Here is a 13,354-nt window from a genome sequence, read left to right as displayed (position 1 = left end):
TGGCAGGTGGAAGCCAAGGGAGAGTTTTTCTGCATATCTTTCTCCTTCCCCACATCTGCATTTTAGAATTTCTGAAATGGTGAGACTGAAAGCAAGTTTCTCCCAGGTCACTTTGAAAGAAACAATGTGTATGGAGTCCCCCCTTGGGCCACAGAGCCATGGTAGTAAGTTACAGAGCTGCAGAGCCTGTTGATGAAATATTATCGAAACAGCGGATAAGCAGACCCCAAAAGGGTTACCCCCAGAAAATCAGAGAGGACTTCAATGTGTAAATCTGGGGTTGCCTCTGAATCCTTTGGCCCTGGGAGGAGAAATGGAGACCAGCCTGGGGACAGCCAAGCAAGAGGACAGCCAATGGAGAACGTGGTCAGAGCACAGAGCTGGGACCGTTCACCTTACAGAACCTCCAAGATTCTGAGTGGGGGACAAACGGGGTCAGTCTTTAGGCTAAATTTTCTCTATAAACTAAGATTTTAAAACAATTGAAGTTGTCTTAAAGGATCAGTTGACAAATTAATTCATCAACAACAGCTCCTTAACAAAATCAAAAGCTGGTGGGGGAAGAAAGGGAGTAAAAGATGTGCCTTCCCTAAAGCACATTATATTCTAGTAGAATTAATTTTTGAAATTCTAGAAAATACACTATATATATATATATATATATATATATATATATATATTATTTATTTATTTTTTTTTTTTTCAGGAAGAGAGAGTAACAGTTTACAGACAATATAAGATACAGAGTTCTGAGGGGACAGAAATCTTACCTGTCAGGTGTCTGGCCTCGCTGGTTGAAAGGATCTAGATTCCTCCCACACTATGAAGGACCCACTGTGTGCCAGGCACTGTGCTAAACACTAGGAATGCAGAGATGAGCATTACCTGGACTGTGTCCTGAAGGAAGAGCTCCTAGTCTGTGTGGGCAGGTGTGTGAACAGAGGATGCAGCAGAGCCCCCTAAATAGGTGTGCTGGTTGTGTGGCTGGGGAGGCATGAAGTGTGTGTGTGTGTGTGTGTGTGTGTGTGTGTGTAGTGTCACTGAGGCGGTGGGGGAGGGAAGGAAGAAGGGAGGGAGAGAGAAAGTATTTCTGGATGTGCTGCACTGAGGATGGAACATTTGAGCTGAGTCCTGAAGCCTCCGTTTACCCTGTGGATAGCATTTTGGATGGAGGAACAGCGAGTGTAAAGGCATGGACAGATGGCACATATTGAAAACAGGGTGAAAATTCAGAGAAGTCTGTGTGACTGGAACAAAGGATGCGTGTGAGGTGTGGTAGCCGAGGAGTCTGGGGAAAGGGGGCAGGAGAGAGAACGTGAAGGCTTTGTGTGCCAAATAAAGAGTGTGCATTTTTATCACGTAAGGGATCGGGAGCCAGCCACAACTTTTAAGCGGGAGAGGGGTCTCTTCACGTTACCTTTAGAAAGATCTCTGAGAGAAGAGAGTATCAGAGCTGAGAGAAGACAGGAAGGGGACTGTGTGTGTGTGTGTGTGTGTGTGTGTGTGTGTGTGTGTGTGTGTGTGTGTAGGGGCGGGTGTAGGGGCGGGTGTAGGGGGGCATGGAAGCTTTTAAGCAGGGAAATGGCAGCAGCTCATCTGACGCTCACAGCTGTGTGGAGTGCGAGCTAGATTTGAGGCAAGAGTACTATTTGGGTCTAGAGAGACCCTGAGGGGGAAATGCTCTATGAAAGCTGTTTATTTGAACAAATACTTCCCTATCGCTCCGTTTCTTCCCCCAAGAGCACCTTTTATGTTGATATTATAAAATAGCCGTCATTTCTGTAGCTCTCTGAAGTTCGAGTCATGATTTCCTTTTTCTCTCAATTGAAATGGATTCTGCCTTGTAGGAATCATCAAAGTTGACTTCAGCTTTGTGTCTTCTGAGGGCCGCTTCAGAGTGAATTACCCCTGGTCTGTGGCAGAGGGGAGATCTGTGATTGTCACAATGGTGTGCATTTTCTAGAAATACTACTGAGTTCAGCTGGCACAATTGTTTGTTTAAAAAATAAAAATAAAAAACTTCCCAGGGGCAGTTCCCAGATTCTGCACAAGTGGACCTTTGCGCCACTGGTGAAACGGTTAATTCCGAGTTACTCAGACCACCCCACTGGTTTTATGAGGTAGCTCTGTCCTCACAGGAAAAGCAGGATGGTAAGAAAGGGGCACTGAAGGAAGTGACTTTTGTTCTAATGCCCAATTCCTGGGAGACTGGTGCTCAGGATGCTTACATCCTCCTGACTTTTTACATGATTTCTCCAACTCTTACATTTCATACACCACGAGCAAACTAGAACTTGACCCTGGTGTATTATTACATCGTGGGGCTGCCAGGCTGGCTGTGGAATTGGGGCTTTGCCATGTGCATGGGCTGGTTTGTCAGAAGACTGGAGCAGAGGGAAGGTCAGGTCGAAGTCATGGTTGAAATACCTATGGAGGCCAATTGCCTGGGCACACCCTGCCCTCCACTCTCTCTGGCTCAGGTCATAAGGGGGTAGAAGGGTAGGGATGGCTCAATGCAGCCCAGTCCCACGCTCCTAAATTGCATTGCTGTCCCGAATGGTGGGTCAGTAATGAGAACATCAGACATAATGAGACCTTGATTAAGAAACCCTTTGGGAAGCAAACACCATGGTATAATTTTTTTCCAGTCTTCATTAGTGATATGGAGCAGTGTCGACTATAGCAACTTTTCTACTAAACAGAAAACATTTTGTCTGCTGTTCCAGACAAAAATACTGGCCTCACAGCTTCAATTTGCCCCCAAACAGTTTCCCTTCCCCACTTCCTCTTTCTCGGCCCTTCCCCTCTGTGGGGACAGAGTCCCAGAGAGCAGTTTCCAGGCTCTCGACCTCACATGGAAAGTTGCAGGCTCGGGTAGTAGATGGCCATCAGCTGTGACTAGTTGGCCATCAGTGTAACCAGTTAGCCATTAGCTACAAATATAACTGCCATGGCTACACTAAGGGGTTGGTGGGTTGGAAGAGAAGCAGACAGCAGATTGCGGCTCCTACTTCCCGTGTCTCCAACCCAACCGCCAGCGAGAATATAGCGGTATGACTCCCCTATCTATGGCTCCGTGGGTGTTCCTTTTTGGCCTCACCATATCTTGTGTTCTTGTGTGGGGAGCGGGACCAGAGACCCTGCATTACACCTCCCCCTCCCTGATGTCCTCGTCTCCCCTGGCAGCCCCTGGAGACCTTTCTTTTCCCTATTAAAGCAGGAAAGTCTCTTATAATGGTTGTTTATACTCACAGGTTGACAGATTGCCCTTTACAATGATTTCTGTCACCATTGCTTCAACCAGACATTGCATTTCAAGGTGTTTCCTGGGAAACCATGCACAGAGGATAGCAGTTTACAGTGGGTAGTCTAGAACCAGATCAAAGCCAGGTTGGGAGCTGGCCCTGACAGTTATCAGCTGCGTGAGGTGGGTTAAGTACCATACTTCACCTGGCCAAGTCTCAGTTTCCCCTCTCTGTAAAGGAAAGTCCATCATGCAGTGTTACTGTGAGGACTGAAGGAGAAAAACGCATGTTAGCTCTCAGAGTTTTCTGGCACATGACAAATCTTAGCTATGATTACTTACTGGCTAATTGACACACAAATGGCTTCATTCTACTACAATCAGTGTAACAGCTCATAAGTGGAGAGAATTTTTTCAACTTATTTTATTATGAAAAGTTTCAAATGTGTAGAAAAGTTGAAGCAGTACAATTGACACTCAAATTCATCACCTGGCTTGTATAATTATTTACATTAATTATATATATATATATATATATATATATATATATATATATATATTTGAGTCATTTCAAAGTAAGATATAGACATGACTCCTAAATACTTTAACACGTGGAGAAATTTTGAGAACCACATTGTTACCCAAATCTGCTACGTGATCTGTTGGCTTTCACTGAGGCTCACTGAGCCTGGGATATTGGTCCTGTGATAGGATATCACTGTTTGGATTGTTGAACATGTTGGTTACCAGTTTGACTACTTAATAACATGAGATCAGGGACTCTTTTATTATCTTTATAGTCCCACCACCTACACAGTACCTGACACACAGATGGCCAATAAAAGTGGAGGGAAGGAAGGGAGGAAGAAAGAGAAAGAGATTGGGAAGGAGGCAGGCCATGGCAGGTACCTGCTTCCACATCTGGTAGGTGGCTGCGGGGGCACATGCTATTCTCTGGGAAGCACCCACCCTCCTTTGATTTGGGAAGGAGGATTTCCTGCTGTGGCCTCTTCCTTCTCAGGTTCCTTTTCCCCATTTCCTGTATCCCTCACCTGAGCACTGTAGTTGGGCTCCCCTCGGACCCTCTGCTAACTTTAATTTATTCCCTCTCCAGAGCCAAGATTCATATTTGACAGTATGAAAAAAAGTAGTTCAGAGTAGATGATCTTTCCCTACAGCCACACTCATTTTCCCAATACCCTGGAAAGTAACTCCCACCTGATTTCTACCTTCAGGGATGAGGTTCTTGACCACACAGTGAATCGTGGGGGAATGTACAGTCTTTGTTAAGAGAGAGGTCATGGTCTCTGTAAGGGGACATGCTCGGCTGAAGGGACAGGACATGTGGATTAGCTCTCAAAGCCAGGAGGAGCTGTTCTCCAAACACAACTAACGAAGTTAGGCTGAGGCTCTAGCGTCAATCTATACTTCTTTTTAGTGGAAAGAGAACATCAACTGAACTGGCTGGAGTAGATCAAATTTGGTAAACTTTCTCCATACCTCATATCTAATGCATCTCTAAAATTTTGAGTTAAACCAAGGCAGAGAACATCTGAAACAAAATGGGTGGATCTTGAGAATATTATGCTAAGTGAAATAAGTCAAAAAAAAAAAAAAAAAAGGACAAAAGTTGTATGATTTCACACATATGTGGAATATAAAACAAAAAAGTAACCAAAAAATCTAACAAAACAAAACAAAGACAAGCTCATAGATATAGAAAACAGAATGGTGGTTACCAGAGGGGCAAAGGATGGGGGGAGAGTGAAATGGGTAAAGGAGGTCAAATATATGGTAACGGATGGAAACTAGACTTGGTGGTGAGCACGCAATAGATTATACAGATATTGAATTATAATGTATTAAACCTGAAATTTATGTTATTAACCATTGTTACCTCAAATTTTTTATTGAGGTAGTTTTTATGCAAAAACATGGATGGACCTAGAGGGTATTATGCTGAGCGAAATAGGTCAGACAAAGACAAATACTATATGATTTCACTTATATGCAGAATCTAAAAAACATAATAAATGAACAAACACAATACATAGAAACAAACTTGTAGATACAGTGAGCATTTTGATGGTTGCCAGATGGGAGGTGGGTTGGAGGACTGGGTAAAAAAGGGGAAGGAATTACGATGTGCAAACTGTCAGTTATAAAATAGTCATGGGGATGTAAAGTATAGCATAGGAAATACAGTCAATAATGTTGTGATAACTATGTATGGTGTCAGATGGGTACTAGACTCATCAGGGTGATTGCTTTATAAGTTACATAAATGCCTAATCACTATGCTGCATACCTGAAACTAATATAATACTGTATGTCAATTGTAACTGAAAAGTTAAAAAATTATTTAAAAATTTTTTAAAAAAACAGAACTATGAAAAAGAATTTTTAATAAATTAATTTTTAGAAAGGCAAAAAATATGTAGGAAATGAATGTAAGAAACTCTAGATTATCTACATGGTGGACTGGCTAATTTTCATTCCAGGCTGACTGTGTTGATATGCCTTTCTGTCACCTCTCCTTGCTGAGCAGTTGGCTTCTATTCAAAATACACAAGGCCATTTAATTATTAATCCGAGCAAAACATCATTAGGAAAGTTCAACTGTTGAGTGTGTGTGTATGTGTACACACGTGGATGCTTTCTTGATCATCTGGCTGTTTTGTTTTGCTGATTACCTTTCTGGACCCCTGTTCCATTTGTAGAGATACCTATAAGGTGAGTATGACCAACAGTGAATTCCTAAGAGCTTTTTGGTCCCTCTGTCCCTTTTCTTGAATGTGTATGGAAATGTTTGTAAGCTGTGGAGAGCTCATGTACACAAGAAGTGACTGACCTTGACCTTTGAATGGACTGTGTGTCTGTAACCAGGAAAAAGTTCAATGTTTGTGTTTGATGATGGTTTTACGCCCTGCTGTCAGAAGAGAGTACTTTATATAGGGCTTGCTGATTGCCCAGGGCTCCAGGAACCATCATGATTATTTAGCCAACGATTTTAATGAGTCTACATAAACTCACTCTATTTTTATAATAATATCATGGAGGAAGAAGTTGAAAGATTAAATACAGAGAAAGGTGGATTTTAGCTTCACTGCTCAGGGCCATTGGGATTCTTCTACAGAATTAGATCCAGCCTTTTTTCATTATTTCTTTCTTCCTATGGTTGTCATTTTATTCTTATTGTTCCTTCCTTTCTCCTCCTCCTCCTCCTCTTCTTCCTTCTTTCTCTCTCTCTCTCTCTCTCTCTCTCTCTCTCTCTCTCTCTCTCTCTCTCTCTTCAACATTTATTGCATGCTTAGCACTTATTAGACACAGCATTAAATGCTGGTAATACAGAGATAAATAACACATGAATCCTGCCCTCCTTGAACTTGGTTTTGAGGGGGAGGTAGACAGACACACAGTTCATTCCAACACAATGGGTAATGATAGTGGTAAACTCAGTGGAGGGGCCTTTAACCCACTTGGCTTGGGAGAGAAGGCAGAATGCTTCCTGGAAGAAATTATTGGGTGATTAATTGGGGAGTGGGGTTGGGGGAAGAGCAGGGCCTTTACCTGGCAGTTTAGGCCATTCATGTGCTTGAAGAGCACTGGACAAAGGACTTGAGATGAAGGACTTTGAAGATGTGGGTTTTCCCACATAGATGACAACAGATTTTGATGTCACTGGGTATGGTTAGGACCACATGGGCAGGGTAGAAATGATGCCTGCTTCTACTCTGGGAAAGTACAGGTGACCCATCCATGAAATACTGGATATGTTCCAAGGTGCTTTCTCAGATGGCTGACCCCAGAGAATGAAAGCAAAAATGAAGGAAAGATCACACTTGAAGGCCAATGGATGATAGAGGCTCAGGAATGAAGAGTCATGTCAGGGGAAGAGGGCAGGGTTCAAGAGGTGTGGATGCAGATCAGTGCTCACCAGGGTGGGGCAATGAGGGTTGGATTGGTGGAGGATTCCTGGCCTCCCAACAAGCAAGGCGGAACTTGTGCTGCAAGTTTTACCTGGAGCTCAGAACTTGGGAGGAGTTCTTCCAGCCGGTAGTCAGGCAAGTGACCACAATAGCTCAACCAGGGCAGAGCCATACATGGGCTCCATGAGATACAGGAAGCAGGAGACCTTTTGTAATTTCAGGAAGGAAAGAAGAGGTCTATTGAGGGAAACTTAATTCCTGGTTCTTGGAAGTCTCAGCCTAAGAGTAGAAAGAGCACATATGAGCTAGAAAGACATACGTATCATGACCAATCATATCAACTATAGCAATTGTAATAGCCACTGTGTATTCAGTGTCTATCTGTGGGAGGGTGTTTCATGTTTTATTTAATTTAACCTTGACGTGACTATATAATGATATATCATGATAGAAGATATTATTATTCACTCCATTTTATAGACAGGGAGATCAAAGTTTGGAGAAGTCATAGGTAGGAAACCACAGAATCACATTTGAACACAGATCCTTCTAATTCTAGAGCCTCTGATCTCAACCGCTGTCCTTACTATGAATACATATTCTGTGCGGCTCATTTGTGACCTGACCATTGGACCACAGCCCATCAGAAATGAAGTGGAGAGATTCTAGAGACTGATGAACTGCGTTTCTATAGCACTGCTAGTTGTTATGAAGATGCATAATTAAAATTTTTCCATTTCTCTAATTAGTGTAGTCTTAGTGTACTTAAAAATATTAGTATTAGCCAAGAACATATGATTTAAGGGAAAGAAATACAGATTAGAAAATAGGCTCTCTGAAGTCTATTACCTTGGTAGTTGTTATGGATTGAATGTCTGTGTCCCTTCAAAATTCATATGTTGAAGTCCTCATCCCCAACATGATGGTATTTGAAGGTGGGGCCTTGTGAGGTAATTAAGTTTAAATGAGGTCATGATGGTGAAGACCCAATGATAGGAATAATCCTCTTATAAGAGGAGAGAGACTGAATGATGTCTGCCTCCCCTTCTTCCTCCCTCCCTCCTTCCCTACTCTCCCTTTTTCCCTCCCCTTCCTCCCTCCCTTTTCTCCCTCCCTCCCTCCATGTTCACACCCTGAGGGAAGGCCATGTGAGGATACAGGGAGAAGGGGCTATCGAAAAGCCAGGAAAAGAGACCTCACCAAGAACTGAATATGCTGGGCTTCTACCTTCCTGCTTCCAGCCTAGAGTATATAGAAGTGTCTAGTAGAGCTAAAGAAGAGGACAATCAACCAAGGGTCATCTGAAATTGTAACTGGCTCACTAATAATCCCAGGACAAAGTTAGAGATCACAACTCAAGCATAAGCCCCCCTTTCCTAAGACTGCTACAAAGATGTTTGATATAAAATCTCAGGCTAAGTATGTTGTGGAATGGGCTGCAAAGGACCCATATGGTGTCCTTACAGCAGTTATTTTGGCCCTCCATTGTTTCTAGCAAGTGCTGTACTATCCTGGAAATTGGCCAAGATGATTGAGTCAGGAGAAAAAGGAGCAGAAGAAGAAAGAAAAACGTCAAGAAAATATTGCAAAAGCTAAACGACTTGTAGGATTGAAAGATCGAACAGGCTCTGAAACCAGAGGAAAATCATTTGGAAAATTATGCAGCTTTGGAAGGAGTCACTAAGGTTTCTTCTCTGGATTTTATGACAGTATTTAGTACACAAAGTCTTAGCATATGGAAGAATCGTGTTAGTTCTGTCTATTGTAGCAACTTTTAGGCTTTGGTATAGAAATCTGTTGACAGTTATTGTAAATTGGCATTTATTATGCTACAAATTCTTTATAACTGATTTAGTCATTTCCCGTTTTGCAGTTTATGTACTGAAATGTAAACATCCTGTGGAGAAAAAAAAGGCTTTAGATTATGAACTCTATTTAAATAATGGCTTAAAATGGGGTCCTGCTCTGTACAAAGGAAATTAAGAATGTGAAAATTAGAATTGTCCTGAGGTGAAAAGGGTGTTTTGGCTTAAAAGCAATACAGTATATTACATCTCTTATCATTATTGCTTATTTCTTAAAATAGAATCATTTCTGGCTTTCTCAAAGCAAAATTATATTTATTAATCAATGAGTACTTTTATTTTCTTCATTTTTCTCATTTTAGCCTTTAATAGACATTCTGCATTTTAATAATCTAATTTTATAAAGAATCTTGTTATTACCTTGACAATGTAGAATACCACCTACTCGATACAACAATTTTTATTCCTATGAATGCTGCCATTTTCTTAGAGATGACTTGTTTAATAGAGTAACACTATTATTTAAAACTTGCAGTAAAAATGCCCAACCTTGCAGTACTTTGGAACCAGTTTATTCTAGCTTGTGCTAAGTAGAAATGTGAAGTAGTTAAAATGTTTTATCCTATAATTTGCTAATGATGTAGATACTTTTTATTCCATTCTTTGTTTTAACTCATGTGTTAGAGTGGTGTCCTATACTCTTTGGTCAAACAAGTTCACAGTGAAAATTAAAATTTCAAATTTCTTTTAAGGAACTCTTAAAGAGTAAGTCATATTTCATAAATGGTAAAGAAAGGCCTTACATTTGGGGAAAAATGTGTTTTGCATAGTAGTAATTGGATGAAAAAGATAAATTATGTCAAAATAAGAATGTGTTATAATTAGAAAAAAAAGCTAAAGGATATTTCTTTCAATTAAGTAGTATAACTGGAACTTTTCATTATTAAGTATGGCTTTTATAAATGCATGGTCCAATAATTTTACTCACTGTCAGTATTTAATTGCTTGTTAATGTTTCCTCACCTCTGATAATGAATTTTAAATTACAAAAATTGTCCAACTGCTTTAATTTAGAAATGAAAGTAGATGTTGAAATAAATGTGACACTTTTATAAGGAGGAAAAAAAGAACTCCATATGCTGTCACCTTGATCTTGGCCTTCCCAGCCTCCAAAACTGTGAGAAAATAAATGTCTGTTGTTTAAGTCACTGAGTCTATACAGTATTTTGTTATAGCAGCTCAGCTGGGCCAGATCAATAATTGAAATCAACAGCCGGGTGGACACACTTCCTGAGTATGTGTCCATGAACTAGATTCCCCTAGTTGGCGGGTTCTCGGCCGTGTCTTGAGACTCCCTCAACTCTCCACATGAGATTTGGTGTTCTTTTTTCTCGTTGGTGTTTATGAATAATTTATGCAATGATTTTTACAAGACTTTCTAGGGAAAAATACGAGCTGCCTTGTGATTCTGCATCAGATGAGATGCTGGGCGCCACCTCCCACCTGTAGCCGCAGACGAACAAACTGGGAGGTATGTAGGCAGTTCCCACAATGGACAGCAGAGCCAGGATCCGCACACAGACCTGCACTGCCTGCCTGGCTCCTTGCTTTGGGAGTCCTTGATGGGGTCTGAGGGAGGCACACCTCCAGGGGACTGCAGCTGCAGTCCCTCTGAACACACAGCAGACTCCCAAGCTGTGTGGTCTCCCAGGAATTTGCCACAGGGATTGTGGTGTGTGCCGAGAGACTGCAGCTGCAGTCGCCTTGAGGTTGTAGAGAAACACGTCCTGTAAACAGACAACTGGAAAGCTCTGGCTTGTGAGGGGAACACGAGGGCACCTCAGACGTCCTTAGCAACCAGGTCCCCCATCTGCAGAGGGGCCACCCTGCTTCTCAACTGGTGGTGATCCATCAAATCCTCAAGTAGGAGGAAACTGAAGAGATCATTTAGTCCAGTGTTTCTCGGTCTGTTAGGTACACGTTTCACCTAGGAGTTTTGCTATAGGGGAGATTCGTATTCAGTAGTGACCATCTCAGTCAAATAAAAATCCATTCTTCTGCAGAGAAGGAAAATCTCTTGTTTAGCAGCTCGTTTACCTTTTAGAAGTTCTTACTTAGCAAGACCAAATCCCTTTAGTCAAGCCACATGGAGGCCACTTTGTCAAATCCTGCTCTCTGAGGAGATGGAGACCCAATGCAGCCCTCTCTCATATCATAATCCCTGGCTATTTAAAGACTACTGCTCAGATCTATTTTTAAAAGCACTGCTTCTCCCTCTGTTCTTACACCTGCATTATCCAGTTTGGTCAGGAAGAATAAAACGATTGGGGCACATTGGTGGAGGAACTGGCATTTGGAACCTTCATGTGGCTGCTCATGCAATCGGAATGGCATCACCTTCCCAGATATTCTCCACTCTCAGTTCTCAGTAATAAAGGGGAAGGCAGAAGTTACGAAAGCCAAAATCTGGAGAATGACAATCTCAATTTAACCTTTAGCGTCATCACTACTCTTGTCAGAACTTGATCCCAGTGTAGTTCACAGGTAACGTGTGACCTAGTTTGGGTTTTCTCTTTTCTCCCAGCTGAGAGACTTGGAAACAAGGATTCAGCCATCTACCGAGGCCAAGCAAAGGAACCTGAATAATGTACAATGTGAATGAGAGTCGGTAGGTTGTATTTTAAGTACCAGTAATCTGTGACAAGTGCCAAGCCACTTCCAGCTTTGTTTTTATCTCCCTGAACTCTGCTTTCTTTGTGCTCCAAAAAGGTCTCCCATCAGCTTTTTGCACCTTTGTGTGATTTTAAATCAGTGTGTTTCCTCTCTCAGGGGTGCTTGCATTTTTTTTTTTTTTTTTTTTTCCAGAGCAAGTGCAGTTTAATGAGCACCTCCAGGCTTAGGGGGACCTGGAAGGTGGGGTAAAAGACAAGATGTGAAATAGCTGTCCCTTGGGTTCTGCGCCACAGCAGAGTATTTTGGTTAAAGCCACGTGACTTTCCAGGTTGAATCTCGGCTCTGAGGTGGCCTCAAGTACAATCATTTTAGTGGATTCCTTAGGACTCAATCTAAATAGCAGACGTTATCCCACTCAGGGCACTTGTATTTTTAAACCTTTCTCTCTGAGTAAGGAATGAGATGGGTCCTTTGTTAAAGAGGCTCATGGTCTCCGGGTTTTAGTACATACCTGACTGGAATGGCATGGTGGGGCTGCTCAGAGACACTCCCTCCAGTAGAGAAGCTGTGGCCACTTACAGGTTCACACAGACATCCTGGGGGGAAGGACAGACTCTTCCAGTGGAAAGTGAGGCTTCCAGGAGAACCTGTGCAATTTGCAGGTTTGCAGAGTGCAAGAGTATCCAGAAGCCTACTGTTTCTCTGACCCCACCTTCTGCAGAACATCCTTGGTCATTTCAAGAAAGTAAAATGAAGCAGCCAGAGAAGGGGATGAGGTGGTAACTTCTCCTGGTTTATTCTGACAGCCAGTGTGTAGGGTGCACTGTATGGGGAATATGACTCACAGCCTTTTCATGACGCTGGGCCCAGGATTCACAAGCGTTCCAAAATTAGCAACCAGCTTTGTACACCCACAGAGTAGTAAGACACTTCCCATTTGAAACATTCAATCAGTGGTAAATACATGGAGAAAGGGAAGGTTAAAAGATTGTAGATTATTACAGCTCTTTTAGTTAGCCTGGAAAATCTTTCTGGAGAATATAGTTCTCTTCGCTTCACCATTTATTACCTATCATTCATCCCTCCAAGAATTTTTCAAGGAATATCGTCTCTGTGTCTAACGCTATTCTAGTTCTGAGGGAGGCACAAACAATGAGGCAGCCCTTCCTCTCACGGAGTTCAAAATTCAGTGAGGGAACCTTGGGCAAGTGATTTAATCTCTTACGGTTTCCTCATCTGTAAAATGGGGACATAGTGTACTTAATTCATTAGACAAGGTACATATAGCTCTCATCAGAGTGTCTGACACTTTAGCAGCCATTTAACTAACATTAGCTGTTAGCTTCTGCTGAGAAACAAGTGGTGTGGGACTAAGATTATTGGTATCCTGGTGTGCCTGTTGGTGCCACAGTTAAATCTCCCCCCTGGAGCGTAGGGCTTCCGCAATGCCACAGCAGGGAACTTAGCCCCATTGGGGATGGAACCAGAAATACTGAGCTCAGCATAAGCCTCCACCCCATTGGCAAACCTCCCTCACTTGATCTAAAAGGAACTGGATAATCAATTAGTGCTTGAGGAGGAGGAGGAGGAAAAGGAGGAGGAAGGATCTGTGTAAAGTGTGACTCACTTTTATAGTCATTCATTTTATGAACTCAATTTTATAGTCATCATTCATTTCCTCTTTAGTGTGAAAAGCCACCCAA

The 13,354-nt window shown here is 42.1% G+C and overlaps 1 long non-coding RNA gene and 1 pseudogene across 1 annotated transcript; both read left to right on the top strand.

The window, feature by feature from the left end:
• The first annotated feature begins 5,885 nt into the window (after window positions 1-5,885).
• Window positions 5,886-11,646, top strand: LOC148756627 (uncharacterized). Its single transcript, XR_016022811.1, has 3 exons — window positions 5,886-5,977; window positions 10,412-10,509; window positions 11,563-11,646. It is a non-coding gene; the product is annotated as an uncharacterized LOC148756627 (long non-coding RNA).
• Window positions 8,341-10,176, top strand: LOC141569376 (small integral membrane protein 15-like; annotated as a pseudogene).
• Window positions 11,647-13,354: the final 1,708 nt, after the last annotated feature.

This window comes from Rhinolophus sinicus, chromosome 11 (genome assembly GCF_057876585.1).
Source record: "Rhinolophus sinicus isolate RSI-liver-muscle chromosome 11, RSI-T2T, whole genome shotgun sequence".
NCBI lineage: Eukaryota > Metazoa > Chordata > Mammalia > Chiroptera > Rhinolophidae > Rhinolophus > Rhinolophus sinicus.
The sequence above is the reverse complement of the archived record's forward strand: the minus strand, read 5'-3'. Positions and strand labels throughout refer to the sequence as shown.